Genomic DNA, 23,272 nt, shown 5'->3' with positions numbered 1-23,272 from the left:
CTCAAATTAGGCCAGCGCATCTCATTGATTCCAAGAATGTTAGTTTTGAGTTTTTCCATCTCTGTTATGGGATTGTGAGTGTTTTTTTCTGCTTTGAAATAAGCTGCGGTCATTCCAAGTCGCTATCCTCCTTATGACTACCCTGGAGAGTCTGAACACCTCAAGTCCACTGGAGGGCTGCCTAGGACTGGGGGCCTTGGTTATAAATTTTCCAGTCATGCTAAGGATTTCTCTCGTACTTGCGAGGTGGTTTCGGACAGCCATCCTCGCACAATTTTGAGACCGCTTACGCCAATATCGCTACGTCTTGAAATGTGTGTCTCATCACTATATCAGGCGATACATAGACTGGCGCCGATGTGCACCATTAACGAATCTGCTGTTCTCCGTCATTGTAGATTCCAGTGACATTTCCTCCATTATGGAACCACATCCCTGAAGAGAAGACTAGAAAATGAAACACACCCTCCGGCCTCACAACCTAATACTGTCGGCGTTGAAAAAGAAAGAGTTGGTCAAGAGAGGCCAATAGGAAAGGAAACAGAAGTAGTCCAACATAGTAAGTGGAAGCGATGTCAAACTTAGCCCATGTGATTGCCGCCCACATACTACCAAGGAGGGAGCCCCTTAGGGTGACTTCTCTGCGTCTTTTCTTTTACCTGCTGGACCAATCTGGAATGGGTGAAACTTACCAGGGGCATAGCTCCCGCCAGCACAACTCTGCGAATCACTGAGGCACAGAAATCTCCACATCGTGTTGAAAGGTGGTAGTAATCTGGCCATCTTGATTTAGGTTTTCCTTGGTTTCCCTCATACTTCAGGCAAGTAGTGGGATGGTTCCTACTATAGCCCAGCGTCCGACTACCTATCCTTGTCAAACTAATCGGTAAGTATGTAACTGACTGTCCATAAGAATTACGTTCTTTCTGCTGTTATTAAGTTGTAATACCGAAACATGTATAGTACCCAGATGATCTACAGATGAATAAAACTACAACAAAAACTACTACTATTACTACTACTATTACTACTACTACTACTACTACTACTACTACACATGCTGCTGTCGGTAGACGCTTTGTCACCACGACTTAACTGCTTCCGGAGTTTTCATCACAGCTCGAGAAATCTATGGTTCTGCCAGTGCCACCTAGAAACAAGGCCGTGACACTGTCTTTGGAGTCGCTCGTGACTTAAGCACTACGGGTCATAACAAACACAAAGGCACATGTGCTGTCTTGGTTGTTTCGCCTGTAGCCGTAGTGATTTGAATGAGTGGACCTGTGTCAAAAACTTGAATAGTGTGTATTTTCTTTTAATTAATGAAGTGCCAGTTTTGAAAGTTCTGTGTTATGTTACAGTTAACGCAAATCTCACTCTCACTGTCCATGTCAATGATTTACAGCTTGGTCAAATAGGGAACATGAAGTTTCCAGTAACTGTTCGTACCACAACACAGTTTGAAAATTTGTTAGTAAAGGAAAATTCTCAGGCAAACACATTTAGCCCTTAGACATGCCACTCTTGCATTGGTGAATCTGGCAAGTTATTGGTTCAATGAGAAAAAGAGGCAATACTTTTTAGCAGGCAAGGTTCAAACTGATGACCTGGAAAGCAGGTTTGGTAAATTTCGTCAGATGAGTGGTAGTAATTACCATGTGTCAATTAGACAGATCTTTGAGACAGAAAGTAAACTGAGGGTACGAAGCTATGTATCATTAATATTAAAGTCCCAGAAAAAATGCGTGGTGTTGTAATTTCCAAGGATGATATTTTTTCTAATGAAACATATAAATGACCTTCCAAAAGTGACATATAATGAAGAGTTAAATGTAATTGTGGAAAATATTGATGTACAGGAATTAGATTGGGATGTGTGGTCTGTACTTCATTACATAAGTGGTTACTGCTCATATGCGGTCATTAAGAAACTGAAATGTGATTATTGTAAAATGTATCTGACAGGAGATGATGAGAATGTGAAAGATAACAGAAATCATTTAACAACTGTGACCAGTAGAGTTGGTCTCTGCTATCCTAGTCAGTATGTTATAATATGTGTAGCATGTGTATATGTTACTGCACAGAAACTACTTACAGAAGAAGAAGAAGAAGAAGAAGAAGAAGAAGAAGAATTATTTCTTCAGGAAAGTGTCAAAGAAACGTATCATTTTGTGTATGTCACAGCAACTTGCCTGATGACATATTTGTTGGGTTTGCTTGCATTGCAAATCACTCTGTACATGAAATCATTGACAATATACTTCGTGCTGCTGTCAATATTCTTTTGAATAATTATACAAAGAGGGTCAATGACGCTGTAAATACAAATAATGTTACAACCCTCAAGAGAAAGAGAAAAATGGACTGAAAATTTGGCTCTGTTTATTTTCTTGTGCTTTTAGATAATAAACAAATATGGTAACTGCGTAAACATAAATACTAATTCATTGTTTATGGAATTCCCAAACCTTTCCTTGATTTCCGTAAACAGATATTTATACAGATAATTCTTGATTTCACTTAACTTCAAATTACTTAAGTTCAAAGGTGATTTTACGAAGAAAAGTTTATCGTAAAAAAATAAGGAAACGTTATTTAAAGTATTAGAATTTCTTTTTATTTTAGATAAATGAATTATTTGATAAACGTAAAGTCCAATATACACTTGGAGCTACAAGTATCTCTCGATTCGTAGCGTAGTGGTATGACTCTTACGCTGACGTCACACACGCAGTGTAGCGGCTTTGTTCCTAGGTGGCACTGGTTCAGCTCGATCGCCCCACGAACTAGCGACTTTTGTTGGTACTATGTCTACGACGAGTCTTAGTGGTTTAATATATACTGTGGATTTTAATAATACAAATAACTGTGAAACACGGATGGCAATATCTTGTTGAGAGCAGGTCGCTTATAACAACACTGATTAGTAAATACATAACAAATCGCAACCACCAGTCAATACATCTCTCGAGTTTTCGCTCGTCACGCGATCTAGTAACGTCTGTTGGTACTATCATCACGACGGGTCCTCCCGCGGCAACTTACTCTCGCGAAAGCAATTACAGGGAATTTAATACGATTTATTTCATTTCTTAGGGATTTAATACTTGATTCGCTTTTTTCTTCTTTCGTCTGAATTTCATCGTCTTGTTTTCAACCTGATTAAAATCTCTTAACGTTTTTAAGGGTGTTTCTAAAATGTCAACAGGGCCCGAAGTATTCATTTTTAACTCACTTGGTAAATCAATACAGAAGCTCATAACCAAATAAAATATTGCACTGTGCTCAGAGTCAAGCAATATTTTTCGAATATTTTTCGCCTTAGACTGTTAGCTTCGCTAAAGAATCAGCATGAATGTTTGCACATCTATATATACCAGTCACAGTTATGAGGACTCGCTGAAAATTCTTGCAAATACAACATATTTTACGGAGGTAGGATTTAGTGCTATTTCCTCATGTGTTTTATGAAATTGTGGAATCTGAAGCAGAGTTATAGGTTGTCAAGGTTTGTTCATTTCTTCTAGCGTAACCCTCTCATTGGCGCCGCGCAATTCAGATGTTGCGTGATTGTTTGATCAGGTACAATACTGTGTCAAGAGCTGTGGCGTATCGGGAAATCTGGTAGCCGTTAAAATGCGAATATCATTTACCTGGCCCTACAACCACAAAGTTTAAACACACACAAACACACACACACACACACACACACACACACACACACACACACACAGTGAAAGTGAAGTGTTTAAGTGAAATGTGCTGTCAGACGCCAGAAAAACTGAAATTCTGGCGTACGTTGGACAAGACCTAATTCCAGAACGACACATATGTGATAATAGGGACCAGATTTTCATGTGCATGCATATTTTTTTCTGTTATTTGGGAAGTATGCTCTTTGGATAACATGTTAGAATCACTTCTTTTCTTACGTTTTGGGTATGATTTCATAGTGTTTATAAATACATATTTTGCCTGTTTTGTGGGTAAGCATAGTGTTTTACAAAATTGTTAATTGCACTGCATATTTTGCGCGTTTTTTCATTAAAATACTAATGCTTTAAAAAATATAGACATTCTAAATTGTATGTTCACTTATTCGGTTGTTGTGAAAGCTGATGTTTATGTATTAATGATTTTCCTTTCTTCCCGATTCGCTGCTCGGAGTTAAAAGTTCGCACTTGGTCACGTGGTACGTGTCCTTGGTTGAGGGACTTCCCCGGCCTCCCTGTGGCGTTGCGTCTCCACGGTTTTTAAGGGATTAGTCGGAACTGTGACAGAGCTGCGTGCAACGTAATACCGAGCAACAGTTTTAACATTATTATTTAATTTGTATACAATGTTTTTAAATGTTTCGTTTCATAGTATTCATCACATTTAAATGTGACGAATGGCTCATTTTCGTAGTCTTCCTATCTTCCGTTGACTCCATGGTATGTCTTTTTCATATTTGTCGTGAACGGAGAATACTTGTTAGCGACATGGTGATGTGTTTTATGTTCTTCACAACGAAGTGCGATGTCAAAAGTGAAAAAAAAGTAATCAGTGCAGATTGCAACAGTATAAGTGTGAGTTCGATGAGGAGATTATACTACAGATGGCAAAATACTTTATTGCCGCGTGTATGAAAAAGCAGTTTAGTGAAAAAGTTTTCAAGTCGTTCAGCTTGTGGAGACCAATAACCACACAGAGAACGTAAAACGTAAATCCACGGAAAGTGCTCCTGTCCAAATGTTTTTTTAGGCGAATGTTTTAACAGTAAGTAATTTTTCGCAATTTTTTTTGATTTGTGCAAAGCTTTTTTCTCGACAGTTACACTGTGGATATTAACTAATCCTGTTATGCGACATTTCAGTGAGAAGCATGAAGAATGTAGTGTCAGACGAATTCACTGTATGTAAAAATTAAGCACAGTAGTGCAACGATTAAACAACTAAGAAAATGAGGGATTCGATTCAAAATAGTTTAATGAGTGTCAATCGACGAAACACTGAGGGACAGTTTATTTTATAATATTGTAATTTGGTCTCTTGACGAAAATGTGCTGTCTATTCCGTATCTACTTGCAATAGAGCAGTTTCAAATCACAAACAGCTCCACAGTTGCCTCTTTTTTTATTCGTTAGCAAAGCTGGTACGGCTCTCAAAGTTCTACCGTATTTACCGAAGTGTAAGAAAGCTCCTTTTCTTTTAAGAGGCTTCCAGAGAAAATTTATTTTCCAACATATTCCAACTAGTCAAAAATTACAAACTTTTACTGACGTCAGGTATCCCACTAAAACGTTACCATTATACCTATTCTAAATTCACGCCATTATTGGTTATCTATGTTTTGATAATACAAGCGAAAAATAAACAAACAAAACGTAATTGCTTACATGAATATTTGTCTTCACTGCCTCTTTTGTTTAGCCTGTCGTCTGTGGTACCACTATTCTTAATCATTATCGTCATCCTAAGCAGGGCGGCTGTGAAACTTAGACCTTCGTTGTCACAAATATTTGGTCGTTTCTTCCGTATGTGTTGCCGTTTTTATAAAACGCGTAACGGATTTCGCTTCTATACCCATGTGAGAATGTTACAATGTACATTATTTTGCTACAAAAACATATCATATGCCCGTCGCTCTCTCATTGGCATTTTAGAACCCGCAGCTGACCCCCGCCCTCCCCCTCCTTTTTTTGTTTGTGTGATGCCTCATGGTGAGCGTCGACAACATTGATGCACGAAACACGGACGTACGCCACTGGTCCCAGTCTAGATTTTTAGCGTCTCCTGCAGAAATGAATGCTATTTGGAGTATCTGTCCAATTTAGAAGTCAATTCGATTCCTAGCACAAATGGATTCAGGCAAACTGCAGGTTAAACATGGTAGATATACATAAAAATGCAAGTACACAGTACAGATTCCCAGTGTTGGCAGCATGACGAAATTTGCTGCCCGCTCACCTCTCTCCTCCTTTCACTCATAGTTTTCAGCTAAGCTTGTGCCATTGTTCCCCCTCCAAGACTTCGGCAGTGCTGTGCTTAAGCAACAGCGAAACACGAACTGCTGCAACTTCTATGGTGCAGGTCATAGGTAACAACAGCAGCAAACACATAAATAGAAGGTCGCAATCACGACTCATTCCAAGTATCGAACTTTCTCTCGCACCGCGATCTAGTGCACTTTGTTGGTACTACTCCACATGGGTCCTTCTGTAATTTATCTTCGCGACAACAATTGCAGTCAGTTTAACGTGATTTGTTTAGTTTCTTAAATTCTGGGTTAATTTTCTTTCTCGTTTAACATGAAGATCACCATTTCGTTCTGTCACTGATTAAAATCTGGTAACGTTTTCCCCAATATTCTAATACAGAAACGGTTTTCGAATTTTCATTTGCAACGCACTTCGTAAATCATTTGTTTCTCATAACCAAATAAATTAATGACTTGGGTTCAGAATCATGTAATGGTTTTTAAGGGACAAGATTTTCGCCTTTGAATGTTATCTTTAGATAGAAAGCAGTATAAATGTATTTATACAGTATCCGTACACGTGTCAGAACTCTGGGTGAAAACGTATAAGAAAAAAAAAAACAACTTTCTGAGTTGATACTTTTTCATGCTATTTACTACAGAGTTTCACTGAATTCTCAATTTTTTAAGTAGATCATTAGATTGTTGTAGTGCCTAATTCATGGTTTCTATTCTGTAGCAGCAGCAGCAGCAGCAGCAGCTTTATTTATCCGTAGATCTCTTTTTACAAGGGTATAGGATATGTCAAAGTATTTACAAATTTAGATCAACTTAAAATAAGCTAATTCGTATACACATATATTTACAGACTTCTAGTTAGAGACCATCATTAGATTTATTTCTGGTATACAATACTTTTTTTTTTCCAAATAACTTATTAAACAATGGAATGCCACACTATTCACTCATATCACACTATCAGTCACAGCACACACTATACACACATTGTTTCATAACACCCCCCCCCCCCCTCCCACACCCCACCCTACCCGCCCCCAACCCCCCCCCCTCCCCCTCCACACACACACACACACACACACACACACACACACACACACACACACACACACAAGTGAAGGTGTTATGTGGAATGTTGGATATTTTATAATCATTATTATTATTATTTACTTTTAAAACATTTTTTATCAAACCCCTACTCTGTTTTAGCTAAGTAATCCTTCAATGTATAAAATGTATTGCATAACAGGTACTTTTTAGCTGCCTTTTTATATAAGTGAATTTTTGCAATTTCTGTAATCTCTTTTGGTAATTTATTGTACAGTTTTATTCCTTGGTAGAAAATACTGTTCTGAGTTTTATGTTTATTATTTTTTGGTAAATTTAAGTTGAGTCTAGCTGTTGTTATATGGTCATGGGCAGAACTGTTTGTGCAGTAATTATCAATGTTATTTTTGATGTGTACTAGTGGCTGGTAAATGTATTGATACGGAGAAGTTAAAATTCCCAGTGTTTTGAACAGATCTTTAAAATTTGCTCGACTAGTGTTTTTGGATATTACTCATGGATTTTTTCTGGAGTTATACAATTGTCTTCATATTTTCTGCATTTCCCCCAAAAAGAATGTCGTAGCTAAGAATTGAGTGTACATATGAACAGCATGTAACTAAAGGACACTGAATGTTATACACTGATGATCGGAATCGAAGGGCATAACATCATGATGACATTCTGTTTGCAAGTACCTTTGTGTGGTCACACCACTTCAACTGAGAATCAATACTCATTTCTAGAAATTTTGCATTTGTTACACAGTCTATGGAGGTGCCATCTATGTTTAATTTAACATTGTCATTTTTCCTCTTCAAACTGAAATTCATGGCATAGTTTTCTTTATGTTCACTGTCGCTTTATTGCTAATTGAGCAATCAAACTTCCTTGAGAGTTTCATTTGCTTTCTCAGTGACTATAATATTGCTGTCATCAGCTAAGAGAATTTTTTCACCACGAGTAACACTACTGGGAAAGACATTTATGTAGATCAGGAACAGTATTAGTCGTAATATGTTATCTTATGGATAGTAAATGTTAGATCTATTTGAAATGTGTGTTATCTCTACTCTTTGTACCCTGTCTGCTAGGTATGATCTAAACCAGTCATTAGCTATATCTCTTATTCCTAAAGCTTCTAATTTATTTAATAGAATCTTGTGGTTGACTGTATCAAAGTCATTAGGAAGATCCAAAAATATACCTGTGACACACTCATCTTCGTCAAGAGCATGAAGTAATTCTACTATGGCTGACTCCGTATTTTTGCCGGTTCAGAAACCAAACTGTGATTTGCTTAAGATTGTATTTATTTGAGTAATTCATTAATCTGGGTCAATCCAAATGAAGTGGTCCAATAAAAATTAAGTTGAAACTTCCTGGCAGATTAAAACTGTGTGCTGGACTGAAACTCGAACTCGGGACCTTTGCCTTTCCCAGGCAAGTGCTCTACCAACTGAGCTACCCAAGTTGGTAGAGCACTTGCCCGCGAAGGGCAAAGGTCCCGAGTTCGAGTCTCGGTCCGGCACACAGTTTTAATCTGCCAGGAAGTTTCATATCATTGCACACTCCGCTGCGGAGTGGAAATCTCATTCTGGAAACATCCCTCAGGCTGTGGCTAAGCCATGTCTCCGTGATATCATTTCTTTCAGGAGTGCTAGTTCTGCAAGGTTCACAGGAGAGCTTCTGGTAAGTTTGGAAAGTAGGAGAGGAGGTACTGGCAGAAGTAAAGTTGTGAGGACGGGGAGTGAGTTGTGCTTGGGTAGCTCAGTTGGTAGAGCACTTGCCCGCGAATGGCAAAGGTCCAGAGTTCGAGTCTCGGTCTGGCACACAGTTTTAATCTGAAAGGAAGTTTCATATCAGCTCACACACCGCTGCAGAGTGGAAATCTCATTCTGGAAAAATTAAGTTGGTTGCTTGACCATTTTTAAATATTTTAATTTTTTATATGCGATTACCCCATAATTTTGAAGTTAAAAAAAGTCTTAAAAATTTTTTTACCTTTCACCTTTACTGAATGGCGGCCATTTTCGTTTGTAAGTCAACAATGTTTCAGTTTAGAGACGTTAGCAAAAATATGAATAACTCTGCACTGGGTTAAGTTACAACATTGCAATTGACACGATTGTTTTTAGAAAAGTGTCCTCTTCAACACTGTGTATTACACAAATTACCCTAAATTGAAAAATAGCCACTCAAAATGACCTCAAAAGTTTGGTATGCAAATTTTCAAAAATCCCATTTTTAGGACCTAAAATAGCAAACAAGGAATGATTTATGAGTATTTTTTTCCTGTAGTTACATATCATGCACTACTAGAGGAAGCTACATGCACATATAGAGGAAGAACACTTACAAATGTTTGCTTAATTTTTTTATGAATTTTTGCAAACTTTCGTTGTTTGGAGTTAGTTATCTCAAGTGGGACTGAATATAAAAACATAATTTTTGCACAGTTTGTGCACCTGTATGATAGCAATGTACTGTAAAAATTTCAAATATCTAACTGAACAAAGATTTGAATTTTTGAAAGTGAGGAGATAATTCACATTACTCTACAACTGATCTTATGGCTGTTGCCTATTCATGTGTGACATTGACGGGATATAACCAGTTATTATTGAAGTAAGGTATTGAATTATATACAAAAAGTGGAAACATCACTTAAATTAACATTTATACAGGGTGTTACAAAAAGGTACGGCCAAACTTTCAGGAAACATTCCTCACACACAAATAAAGAAAAGATGTTATGTGGACATGTGTCCGGAAACGCTTAATTTCCATGTTAGAGCTCATTTTAGTTTCGTTAGTATGTACTGTACTTCCTCAATTCACCGCCATGATTTCATACAGGATACTCTACCTGTGCTGCTAGAACATGTGGCTTTACAAGTACGACACATGTGGTTCATGCACAATGGAGCTCCTGTACATTTCAGTCGAAGTGTTTGTACGCTTCTCAACAACAGATTCGGTGACCGATGGATTCGTAGAGGCGGATCAATTCCATGGCCTCCACACTCTCCTGACCTCAACCCTCTTGACTTTCATTTATGGGGGCATTTGAAAGCTCTTGTCTACACAACCCCGGTACCAAATGTAGAGACTCTTCGTGCTCGTATTGTGGACGGCTGTGATACAATACGCCATTCTCCAGGGCTGCATCAGGGATTCCATGCGACGGAGGGTGGATGCATGTATCCTCACTAACGGAGGACATTTTGAACATTTCCTGTAACAAAGTGTTTGAAGTCACGCTGGTACGTTCTGTTGCTGTGTGTTTCCATTCCACGATTAATGTGATTTGAAGAGAAGTAATAAAATGATCTCTAACATTGAAAGTAAGCGTTTCCGGACACATGTCCACATAACATATTTTCTTTCTTTGCGTGTGAGGAATGTTTCCTGAAAGTTTGGCTGTACCTTTTTGTAACACGCTGTCTTATTTTGACATACTTGAAATAAATATTTTCAATAAACATCCTTCGATATGCGACTGTTCCTAAACCTTATTTCTTCATACAGTTTCTGTGATATAGAATAAGACCTCCCAGTTGCTGTGGTAAGTTCAAGCACTGAAAGTTTCCTTAAAACATTTTTCATTGGTATCCAAACTATGTCACTAGTAGATTTCTTGAATGATGTTCTTGGACCAGCAAGGTGGTAAAATTGCACATAAACATCATTGTTTTTCAAAATTATTCTTTAAACCACTGGAAGCCACCACTGTCCATCATACACACATGCCACTATGCCATTCAATGTTAAAGACATATGTAATTTTACTGACACAATGTTTCTCATAAATTTCAGTTTCTAATGTTACATAGCAAACTAAGTTTTCTGCAATGTCAAGGAATTTGTGGAAATGCCTTGTTACTTTTATTGCTATACAGTTTTCAAATCTGGTTTGAAGTGTTGTTTTCATATGCAGAATCACTTCTTCTTTCTTGATCAGAAAATCCATAATGAATTTAATATTATCCTTGCAAAAGACATAGATGTCCTGTACTGTGAGAATTTGGTCTGTGGTTGGTCTTTGTAGGCTGGCTTTACTTATTTCACATTTTGTTGTACCTCCTACTCCATCACATGCATTTTTACCATGGCAAGATGCAAAAAAGTGCCATTCAGCCTCCAACCCAAAGCCTACTTTGTGGTTGCTCAGATTTGAAAAATACTTTTTGTTCTTATACTGACTAACACTTCCATTTGGAAAGTACAACAGCTTCTCAACCTTGGAAAAATTTTGTTTTATGTAATTTATTACATACTTTTGAAACACATGTACAGCCAAAGTGTTGTGCTCCAAGTAATCACTTAGAATGCACATTGAAGAACTGCAAACTGCATCTTTCTCATTTTTAAAGTAGAGAATAAATTGATGCACTGTTGCCTGAATCAAAAATGTAAAATTTTCTGCAAAATCAGCTATCACTATGCATTCAGTTTCATGAATTTACTTTGAATTTTAGAAACATATTGTTGACTTGTTTTTGTAAGTTATCAATTAAATATTCCAAGTACTCTTCCTGAGATTTAACCACTGTTATCATTTCTGCCCTGTCAGTTATGACTCACTGGTTGAAGGTAATACTGTCTGGCATTTCCTCATCATATTCCTGAAACAATTCAATAATGGTTTCCTTACCAGGACATTTATTACACAAACTCATCATGCAGCCATAACTAAGTGTCACAGACCATTAAATCTATTAACTCTTTGTAGTAAAGATCACAGTTTTGCACCCACAATCATCAGTTTGACATTTTGATAATATAAACAAACACATACAGAGTGTGTCCCTGAGGATCCAGCCAAAATTCACCACTTAGGACGGAGGTCACAAAATTTTGACCTTCAAATTTTGCATTCAGGATAAGTATTTTTGAAAGCTACATAAAGTTCATTTAAATTTGACAGCACTAGTCATTTGTGCTTTGTTACTTTAACTCCATTTATAACAACTCTTTTTGCTATCTTTGCAACCTGGGCACATTCTACTGTTTTTATCATCTTCATAAAACTGCTGGGTCTTTTTAATTGTTTCTTCACTTATACCTACCCCTTTCTTCTTTCCTAAAACTGGAAGAATGCCTTGCTCTTTCACTAATTTTTGGGTTAGTTTAACCAACTGATGAGAAACATTTAATTCATGAACTATTTTTTTCTTGGCCATGAGTCAGGGAGCAAACTTAAAATTTTAACTTTTTCCTCTTTAGATGTCACTGAACATTTAATTTCTCTATTAGCTTCGATATTCAATGCCAGACGATGCTGGTGGTGGGTTTTTTCTTCTTTAGAAAAATGTTGATATATGTATTATTAAAGCATGATTCCAAGTCTTTTCTAATTTTGTCTGAAATTTGTTGTACCTTATTTTCAATAGCTGCTTTTCTTTTTCTGCTACTTAATTTTATTATTTTCGAAGCAGGAGATATGTCTAACTTATGACAAGCAAAATCCAATATGCTAACAGCTTCCTCATTAGAAATATAAATGTCATTAAGAAGGTTACATGATTCTGGTTCTGGATTCACAACAAATATTTCTGAGTAACAATTTTGGCAGAGGGAATTTCCAGGAATCACATTACGTTTCACTTGGGAAGCTGTTTCACTCTCACATAACAAGGACAAATGTTCAAGTTTTATTTCCCTCAAACCTTTAGTAATAGGCTTTTTATGAACTTTATGTGGATCACAGCACTTTCTTCCAAATATGTGGTTGTACTTTACAGTATATTTCTCCTCATGATACTCACACACTGATGTTCCAGAAGAACTTAGTCTAAATTTAAACAAAGTTTGTCTAACTTCATCAAAGTCACTGACTTTTTCAAGTTTTTTGAAACTGAACCATATACTGTTGTGTGACACACTTCACTTGCTATATGACCAACAGAGCACTGTTCATCCATGTTATTGCATACCAGTTAATCTCACAAAATTAATTACAAATTACACACAGAACAAAGCACATAACACATTTGACACACTAAGTATATACATCCACATTAACAGAAGTTTCAGAACAGGCTGGCTACAACAATGCCACACCCAGCAATAATGTACTTTTGTACTGACAATAAACCTAAATGTAAATGGGCATTTTTATTACCATAGAACAAAAGCAAAAGCTCATGTTGTTTAATGTTGCATTATTACAAATAAATAAACTAAATAAATATTGGGTGATAGTGTTAAATAAATATATGTCACAAATATTATTACAATGAAACAATAAACCATTTAAATAGGCAACAGCCATAAGGTCAGTTGTAGAGTAATGTGAATTATTTCTTCATTTTCAAAAATTCGTATCTTTGTTCACAGGCCTATATCAATGTTGAAATTTTTACAGTATGTTGCTATCATATAGGTGTACAAACTATGCAAAAACCATATTTTTATATTCAGCTCCATGTGTGATAACTAACCCCAAACTTTACAAAAAAATGAAAATTTTCAAACTCCAAAAATTCATAAAAAATTAAGCAAACATTTGTAAGTGTTGTTGCTCTATATGAGGCTAGTAGTATATGATATCTAACTATAGGAAAAAGATAGACTCTCATAAATCACTCCTTGCTTGTTATTTTTGGGCCTAAGAAGTGGATTTTTTGAAAATTTGGATACCAAATTTTGAAGGTCATTTTGACTAGTTATTTTTGAATCTAGGCTATTTTGTGTAATAGACAATGTTGACGACGATACTTTTCTAAAAATAATCATGCCAATTGCCAGGTTTTAACTTAACCCAGTGCAGAGATATTCAAATTTTCGCTAATGTCTCCAGACTGAATAATCGTCGCGCACCTACAAATAAAAATATCCGCCATCCAGTAAAGGTGCAAGATAAATTATTTTTAAAAACTGTTTTGAACTTCTCAAATATAGGACAATCACATATAAAAAAAAATTAAAATATTTAAAAATGGTCAAGCAACCATCACTGGACCACTACTTATGGATTGACCCATCTATCTTTCTTAATTGCTTCTATTATTTCTGAGAATGGTGACAGCACAGAAATGAGCCGGTAATTTTCTGTGTCTTCTGCCTTACCTTTCATAAGCAGAGGTACAACGCTTGCCTCTTAACTGCTCTGGAAATGTCCCTGATGTGAAGGATTGCCGGCTGGGGTGGCCAAGCGGTTAAAGGCGCTACAGTCTGGAACCGCGAGACCGCTACGGTCGCAGGTTCGAATCCTGCCTCGGGCATGGATGTGTGTGATGTCCTTAGGTTAGTTAGGTTTAAGTAGTTCCGAGTTCTAGGGGACTGATGACCTTAGAAGTTAAGTCCCATAGTGCTCAGAGCCATTTTGTGAAGGATTCATTTATTGTATTTGTTAAGGGGCCTTGTTTAATTCTTATCTATTGTTTCAGTACACACATTGGTACTTCATCGATTCTGTATCGAGCGTGTCTGCGTTTCGGGAAATCTCCAGCCTATCCGAACGGGAGTAATGTTTACTAAGTTGTACCCTTCAGAACTCTTCAAAATAAATTTGTACCTCAACAGCCAAAGCTTCGCTGTAAATGATAGAGGACGCCTATATTAACCTATTGAACACAATGAAAACGTTTACCTCAGCAGAAATAGTTTAATCTGCGAATATAAGACGACCCAGTATTTTTCGAATGACGAATTTCGGAAAAATCCTCGTCTTATAATTGGGTAAATACGGCAATATGATACATCTAACTTGTCTTGCCCATGCGTTACAACGCGTTGCTGAAGTTATTCGTGCAAATTTTCATCTTGTTGGCAAGTTTACGTCTGCTGTGAAGGTGTTTATTAAAGCACCTTATGGAAAACAAGCCTTCAGGGAAGCAGCACGTGCCATTCTCGTGTCACCAAAAACCATCATAACGCGTTGGGGCACACGATTGTCTGCGGTGATTTACTACACCGAACACGTAGAAACTGTTACGAGCGTCGTTTCTACATTTGATCCTGAAAGTGCAGTCACAACTGAAACTGTCCAAAATATTCTGAACACCCCAGAGACAGTAGGTAATCTTGCGTATGTATCGCTCATTTTTCTCGTCTCCCGGCGGCAATTGTTATGGAGACAAGCAGTTCTACTCTGTGTTTCATTGTATTCAAAACCACAGTCTCTAAATTTGATTCTGTCCCTATGAGATTTGGTGAAATATTGAAGGTTCGGTTCAGTTGTTTGAGGGATGAGACCAAACAGCGAGGTCATCGGTCTCATCGGATTAGGGAAGGAAGACGGCCGTGCCCTTTCAAAGGAACCATCCCGGCGTTTGCCTGGAGCGATTTAGGGAAATCACGGAAAACCTAAATCGGGATGGCGGGACGCGGGATTGAACCGTAGTCCTCCAGAATGAGAGTCCAGTGTAAATATTGAAGGAAAAAGTTCAGTGCATACTTCCAAAGAATCAGGAATACGAACAAATTTATGAAAAAAACCTGATGAAATTTTAACCAGTAAACGCAGTGACCTTCAGAGTGACACGTTGGTAACAGCGGAGCAAGTAGTCCGCTGTTATACGAGCATGATTAAGTTCCTGTAAAGTAAAGAGAAGGTTCTCCAGCTGTAAGCACCTTTTGCAGACAACAGGAGGCGGCTTACTTTCGAATGCTTGTAGTAATTGTAAATTGTAACAGAAGTAAAGTGGAAAACTAATTGTGAGTACAATAGCTTTCAGTAAATTAAGATAAATGACTAGTCTTCTTGCATGTTTTGTGAACGTCTCTTTGTGAATCTTTCAGAGGTATTTACGTTATATCCTTTTTTGTGCTGAAACGATGTCAGTTCAGTTTCTATATTATTTTATGCGAACAGTTTACGGTCAAATTTTAAATTTTTTGGTGACTAAATGCCTACATATTTAAGGAATTATTACTGCATGAAAATCCTGTCCCTAGTGATAATAAGATATCAAAATCGTAAGCGGAAACAAACGATAAAAAAAACATACCAAACTTACATTCTAAAAAGCTGTTTCTCACCTAACAGTTCGAGAGTAATGAGAAACACCGTAATATAGCTAGTAAACCTGAAAACATAATTATAAGACATCTATTATACACGCGCAACAAACCACTAAGGATGCTTCAAAAATGAAAGGAAGCGGAAAGGGTATAGCGTGAAAATAAACAGATTGTTCTTTAGTTACGTAGATCAGTGGTTCTCAATCATTCTAAAACCACTATCCCGGAGTGTAACCGGTATTAGCTAGTAAACCTCTCCCCTCCACCTCCGCCCCTTCCCTACTGCACGCACACACACACACACACACACACACACACACACGCACACACACACACACACACCATCATCGTCTAACTAAACTTTAGAATGAAAAATAATTTTCTTTGAACATTTCCATTCGTAAATTCACGAAAGATTGATGATATGTAGCATTTGCAAGTATTTTATTAAACCACGAACTACGAGTCAATGGGACAATTGGTACTGCTTATTTCTACGAACTTTTTTTTTTAGAATGGCGAAGCAATTCTCAGTGCATCAGGAATGCTACCTACAACTCTTTAAAAAGACATAATTATCCACATTGAGGGTAGACATTTGCCACTAAACATACTTCATCTACACCACTGCTCTGCCAAGCGAGACTTGCTTCACTCCTATTCCACACACCATTTAACACTGACCAAGTTAGGATTTGTGCACTATCCTTACTGTTTGGTAGCTTGAAGTGAGAAGTCCAGCAATTAAGTGATTTGCAATGGTTCGTGTCTGACCACTGTAACTAATAATAATAATAATAATAATAATAATGTGTAGGTCCTGCAGCAATTTAGTTGCCATTACGTAGTTCCTGTTGTACTGTGCTGTTCCGAAGTGAGTAACGAAGCAATTTCTGCTCCACTGTGTGAATCACCTGCAACTCTTCCACTCCTCCCCCCATCACCTCCTCAATGGGACGGAATCTGTGTACACTATTTGCCTTCGTCTAGAGTAAATCTCATGAAAGTGGGAGAACGTTCTTCCCCGCTTTTACCTAGCTGGGTGTGGGAAACAGAGTAGAAGCCACATCCAGGCCGCCCGTCTCATCAGCTCTCGTCGTTAATGCGTGGGCGTATTCGATCTTGGGCAGTCATACTTTTAGAGTAAATCCTTGCGTTAGTGCATGCTCGGTTGGTAATTGTATCCCTGCAGCAGTGGTGCGATCGTTATAGAATGTACAATAACCTTTTTTTTTGTAGGAAACTTCAAAAACTGATTACTTATTTAAAACAACATTGGTGGAAAGTGCTTAGAGTTAACATGAGAAACTATCTTCAAATGACACCCAAATTAATTTTTAAAAAGCCACCTCGTCAAAGCGATGTGAGAAGCGCAGCGCATAGCTTCGTCACATACAGGTATTAGATACCAGAAGGCTACAAACTAAGCCTGCTGTGAAAGGTAATTTATTTATGTATTATGTACGTAGGATGCTCGACGGTTAGACTATTAGCTTCTGTAAATGCTAAGTAAAGTAACGTACTGTGACAATAATCCTCCTACAACAGTTCCAAAAATTTTAGAAAATGATGGAAACTGAAAAATGTTCTTTTTACCGTTCATTTCTTCACAGATGTATACTTTGCACACGATATCTGCAGAAGTATTACATTTAGTAAAAGTTTAATAGTAAACTAACCCCTCATCGGTGTGCGCTACATTTTCTGCACCAAATATGATTTCTGAAGCGAAAACAGGTTGCCAATAGGTAATTAATTCTTCGTTAATTCCGAAATGACAGAGCCGCCGGTAGTAAAACAATTTGCGAATGTTTATTGAAAGATAATTATTAATAAACTAATCGAAATAAGGTAGTGTAGAAATGACGAAGAGAAACAAGGCAGTAGGTAAATATCAAAGTAGACACGCTTGTTCCATCGAAGCCTCCATAGCTCAGCGGTTAGAGCACTGGTCTTGTAAACCAGGGGTCGGGAGTTCGATTCTCCCTGGGGGCTAACATTTTTAATTTGCATATTTGGTTAGGCATGTCGTCTAATTATTAGTTCTTTCGCCAAAATTACATTCACTGACATTAACTGGTGAGAAATAGGAAATCTCTCATAAAACGAATTACGTACTACCGTGGAATCGTCCAAACAGTTACTCATTTTCTAAGTTTACAGATATACACCACAAAAACATAACCACATACATGCACACAAAACTTGTATGCTGTGTGCTTCTGTGTCATATAATGTAAACAAAACTTTGTCTTAATTCCTTGGCTATCAAACAGTGCGTTAGCAATGTCGCCTACCACTGTTCCAGTATGAATTGCAGTGTTAAAACTACAAGTGCTAGTCTAATTTCATACTGAGAAGCTGAAAAAAAAAAACTCGAAATATATAAGAGGAGTTAAAGCAGAAAAAGTGACATGGGATAATGCACACGACGCCAAATTTCTCCCATTGATATCGGAATACTAATGTGGGTCTGTGCTACATAATTTTATAGAAGTATCGTTTATGAGTAATACAATATCCCCGATTCTGAGTCTTGAACTACTTCGGCGATGCCGGAGTAGCAAGTTAGACCGCTTGATTTTCGTTAACTTATTTTTGTCTTTTTTTATCATAGCGTGAGTTGGGTATTAAATTTTGGAATGTGGTTGTATCGCGAGTAAGTATAAGTGCTTGTAAGTGGTCGTCCGATGCTAGCAATCGCTACTTCAGTTATTGTCGCAAATTCTATACATTCTTTGCGTCTAGCTTGGTGTGATTATGCGAATTTAACTTGGCGTAATGTTTACGTACAGGCACGTATTTTCAAAATTAGTAGTATATCAATATTTTATTTTTGACTTCTGTCGTTTAAAAATTTTGTTTCGGTTGCAATAATTATCGTTTGTTGAAGTAGTGTTTAAATCTGGATTAATACCGAAGTAAAGCTCGCGTATTAGTGTGACGTCAGAGGAGAATAAATTATTGAAGAATAGCGGTTTCTTTTTAATCGGTTTACTACTGAGAATATAGCGGTATAAAGTAATACTCTCCTCATCACTCCTTTGCGTAAAATTTTGCTTGGTGACAAATTATTTAATGACGATACACAGTACAATATTTGAAGTGTATTGCAGAATTCGACAGAAGTTTATGCCTTAATAATGAGCAACTTTTCGATTGAAGTCCCCTCGTTTGGTTAGGGACCAAGAAGAAACGTTTTACGTCAGTAGAGGACAATCGTCTTGCTGCATCTAACGATGGAGCGTGGCAAGTTTACATCGCAATTGCAGCTTCTGGACATCTTGTCTCCCAGCTTTAGCACTTTTCAACGCCAAAACCAACAACCGTTATATCTCTATACCCGTGATTTAAGACTACACAGCTGAAACAATGCAATAGTAAAAAATAAAAAAGGAATTATATTCTAAGTCACAGCGGTGATGTGATGTCAGGTTTATGTCATTCAAAAAGCTTTTCTAGAAGTTTTCAAATGCCGGTAAAAACGTATACGAAAACAAAATCACTATTGCTTCAATGTCTGAGTTAATGCTCCAGTTTGGAGTTAACTAATGACACGATTACCCACCACCATTGGTCAACTAACTTTTTTCGATACTGCAAGCCGTTCCATTGTAAAAGGGGTATTGTGTCTTGGCATATCACACTTTACAATGACGCAACAGCAGGATACAAATTGGGAATTGGCATAAGAGATGGGAAAACAAACCAGCAGTTCAGTGAACGGACTAGTTGTTGGGTTGTTTTGGGGGAACAGACCAAACTGCTAGGTTATCAGTCTCATCGGCTTAGGGAAGGACGGGGAAGGAAGTCGGCCGTGCCCTTTCAAAGGAACCATCCCGGCATTTGCCTGGAGCGATTTAGGAAAATCACGGAAAACCTAAATCAGGATGGCCGGACGTGGGATTGAACCGTCGTCCTCCCGAATGCGAGTCCAGTGTGCTAACCACTGCGCCACCTCGCTCGGTGAACAGACTAGTGGACAATGGAAGCTGTCCCCTTGTAGACAAAATGTTAACAGGTATGAATTTGGTATTTTTCTTATGATTAGTTCAAATGGCTCTGAGCACTATGGGACTTAACATCTGAGGTCATCAGTCCCTAGAACTTAGAACTACTTAAACCTAACTAACCTAAGGACATCACACACACACTAGCCCGAGGCAGGATTCGAACCTCCGACCGTAGCGGTCGCGCGGTTCCAAACTGAAGTGCCTAGAACCACTCGGTCACACCGGCTGGCTATCTTATGATTCTTATTTTCTATGTTCTACTGGTATTTTCAGCGACTTGCTCGATCCTTATTACTATTTGGCAACTCCATCTGGTGGAAAAATGGTACAAGTAGTTTGACTGCTCTCTACCAGCTGTCACTCAAAGCACCGTATCTCCTTCCCCAATATGCAATATTGAAAAGGGAAAGAAAAATATGTTAGTCTCAGTAGTAGGGCAACCTTCGTGTCACCTCAACTACCGTTATCCAAGATGGCGGTGCTGACGTCATCCAAGATGGCAGCTGTGACATCATCCACGATGGCGGATTTCGGCAGGAAGATAGGTTAGTGGAGGTAGCACAACTGACCTCACCCTCTCCATCCCCCAACCACCAGAAAATGGCGGGAAGTTCAAATTCCAGAGGACAATGCAACATACCTCCACTAAACTAAGAAAATGGCAGGAAAATAGGTCTATTGGGCTACCTCTACTAACCTAAGCCATCCGACCGCCACCTCGTCCTAGGAATTGGCTGGAAAAGGACTTGACCTGTGTTGAACATAAGTCTTTATTTTGCATGCACTATTTATTTAAACAATTAGCGGCAGTACCGCCATCAAGTGTGTTCACTCCAATGTCCGGAGTCCAACTGACCTAGTACACAGTAGAGTCACCAGAGGGTGCTGTCGTCCATTCCCTGACGTAATCCAAGAGGGCGGTCTGGGGTGGGGGAAAATGGCGGGAAACAGTGTGGTCGCCATGGGGTCTGGAGTCCAACTGACCTAGTACACTGTACTGCCACCAAAGGGCACTGTCATTCGTCCTGTGACGTAACCCAAGATGGCTGTCTGGAGTGGAAAATGACTCAGCCTGCGCTGGGAAGGAGTGTACTTTATTTATTTTAGAACAATTTATTTAGGGGTGAATTTTAGATAGTATATTTATCACACTGATACAAAACACACGCTGTGATATGCTTGAGGTCATGCCACACAGCCTACAGATCTGTAAACTACTCAAATTACTGAAGTAACACTCTGCAGACATGCAAACAACTAAATTACCCAAATAATTTCAGTACACAGCACACAGACATGCAAACTCCTAAATAATTCAGTACACTGTACAGACTCGAAATCAACTCTTAGCTCTCCAAATAACACATAGCACAGCCTGCAGACCTGCTAGCAAAATAATGCAACAGACATGCAAACAACATGTGCAGCACCGACTATCGCCCCCTGTCCACTGGACTGCACAAGAAGCTACCGCACACACTCCCAGAAGTCGGGATGCACCGGCAGCTGCGAAGCCTCGCACAGGTGCCTGTTCAGGTCCCTCAGTCATGAGGCGGCAGCATCCCTTTAATACTTGACATCTGAGAAATTCCTCTCTAAATACGTCATCACCTAGGCACTGTTGCTGGCGCGACCAGACAGGAGCAAAGACCTATTTGTAGAGTGCAGACGCTCCAAGGGCACACACGCGTCGGCGCCGCTGACAGCCACCGTTCTCACGCCGCTGCTGCCTACAGCGAGTAGGTGAAAGTTGGGTCTATTTTTGGATGTACAGTTAGAACTCTGAGTGTTATAATGACATAACAGAACTCCAAGGCATGCTCGCGCTGGTCCCATATGCATGACGCCTCTGGGCAGCACATGTGTTTACCATAGCTGACACGATACATGCAGATGCTGACATCACAGAATAGCCCCGGGTGCAGTGTTCATAGCGAACGTAATGGGACATGTGAGCTGCAGCTAGACGTGCGCGCGCACCCAGCGCAACTGACGCATCATGTGAAATGTTCGTCCTGCTATCAATATACACCTCAGAAACGTTAAACGTTGTCACCGCTAAAAGCTTGTGCACACTAGCAAAAACACCATTAATCAGAAAAGCATTCTTGTTGTTTCGAAAGAGAGTATTCTCTAAGCACATACGGAGGGAGGGAATCAGAAGAATTACGCAGACAAAATTCGAAGCACAGTCGTACATAAGAGAAAAAAAGGCTGGAATTTTCGGTATCTTACAGCCACAGGTGTGGACGTGTCCTAATGCCACAGTGTAGGATGAGTGACGGCATCCCCGCCAGAGATGGATGGTCTGCTTCGACTTGTCTTAACACTTGCTTTCTCAGAACTTTCCGTACATACCTTGCCTCCATCTTGTTCGAATCAGTTTGTAGATGCTCCTATGTCCCGGCACAAAGGATGTCTTGTGAATGAATACTGCACTATGATTGTATTTTGCACAAATCACCATATTGCACTGACAATTAAACCCTGCAAAGTGGCCTACAGATCGTCAAATGCGGAAAGACCCTTACTCAATTACAGTGCTCTCCCACTGAGGGCAGGAGCTTGAATATCAGAGTGCGCAACAGATCTCCAACCCTGCGATATATCACCGTGTACCGCGTTGATGTAGTAAATATACAGTCATATCCTGTGCCATACAAAATCAGTCTTTTACATCATTCGTACATATACTGCGAAGACAGAGCACCATATACACTCCAGAAAGTACTAGATATTTCCCTGTGACATCGGCAGTCATCCAACTCCAACGGGTGACCAGAGTGCCCTCAGCGGACCGAAGTCACTCTCAGAACTGTTCTACAAATTCGGGCTCGTTCCCCCTCACTGTTTCTGGTCTGGACCTGCTTGCTTGCTTGCACCCATCTCCAGACTCTGGGATTACAAGAACACAAGGTTTGCCAGAATATTATACCATTTTCACAGTACTTCTAGATATTAAGTAAACAGCAGTATCCTACCGATTGCTCGCACAACACAATTCCGAAGATATAGACTGTAAATTATTTCTCTAGAACCTCGAAACTTGAGCTAGGTGGGGAGTGCTGTAAACCACTGACTAACTAGAAACTTGTCACGTCTGCGTAGACATTTACTCAGAAACTCTGAAAAAATAGAGAAAACTGGTATTTCCAGTTGCGAATACTGATGACGGTGATGTAACAGATCCCAAATTATCCCCATAATTTACAAGGTCAACTAAAATGTTTCTCATACCTAGAGAACTGGCAAACGTGTCTTCC

The 23,272-nt window shown here is 38.7% G+C and overlaps 1 non-coding gene across 1 annotated transcript; it reads left to right on the top strand.

Annotated features, from left to right (window-relative positions):
- Positions 1 to 17,918: 17,918 nt before the first annotated feature.
- On the top strand, positions 17,919 to 17,991 carry Trnat-ugu. The gene has a single exon. It is a non-coding gene; the product is annotated as a tRNA-Thr (tRNA).
- Positions 17,992 to 23,272: the final 5,281 nt, after the last annotated feature.

This window comes from Schistocerca americana, chromosome X (genome assembly GCF_021461395.2).
Source record: "Schistocerca americana isolate TAMUIC-IGC-003095 chromosome X, iqSchAmer2.1, whole genome shotgun sequence".
In the NCBI taxonomy this organism is placed as follows: domain Eukaryota; kingdom Metazoa; phylum Arthropoda; class Insecta; order Orthoptera; family Acrididae; genus Schistocerca; species Schistocerca americana.
Note: the sequence above shows the minus strand (reverse complement) of the source record. Positions and strands in the feature narration are given on the sequence as shown.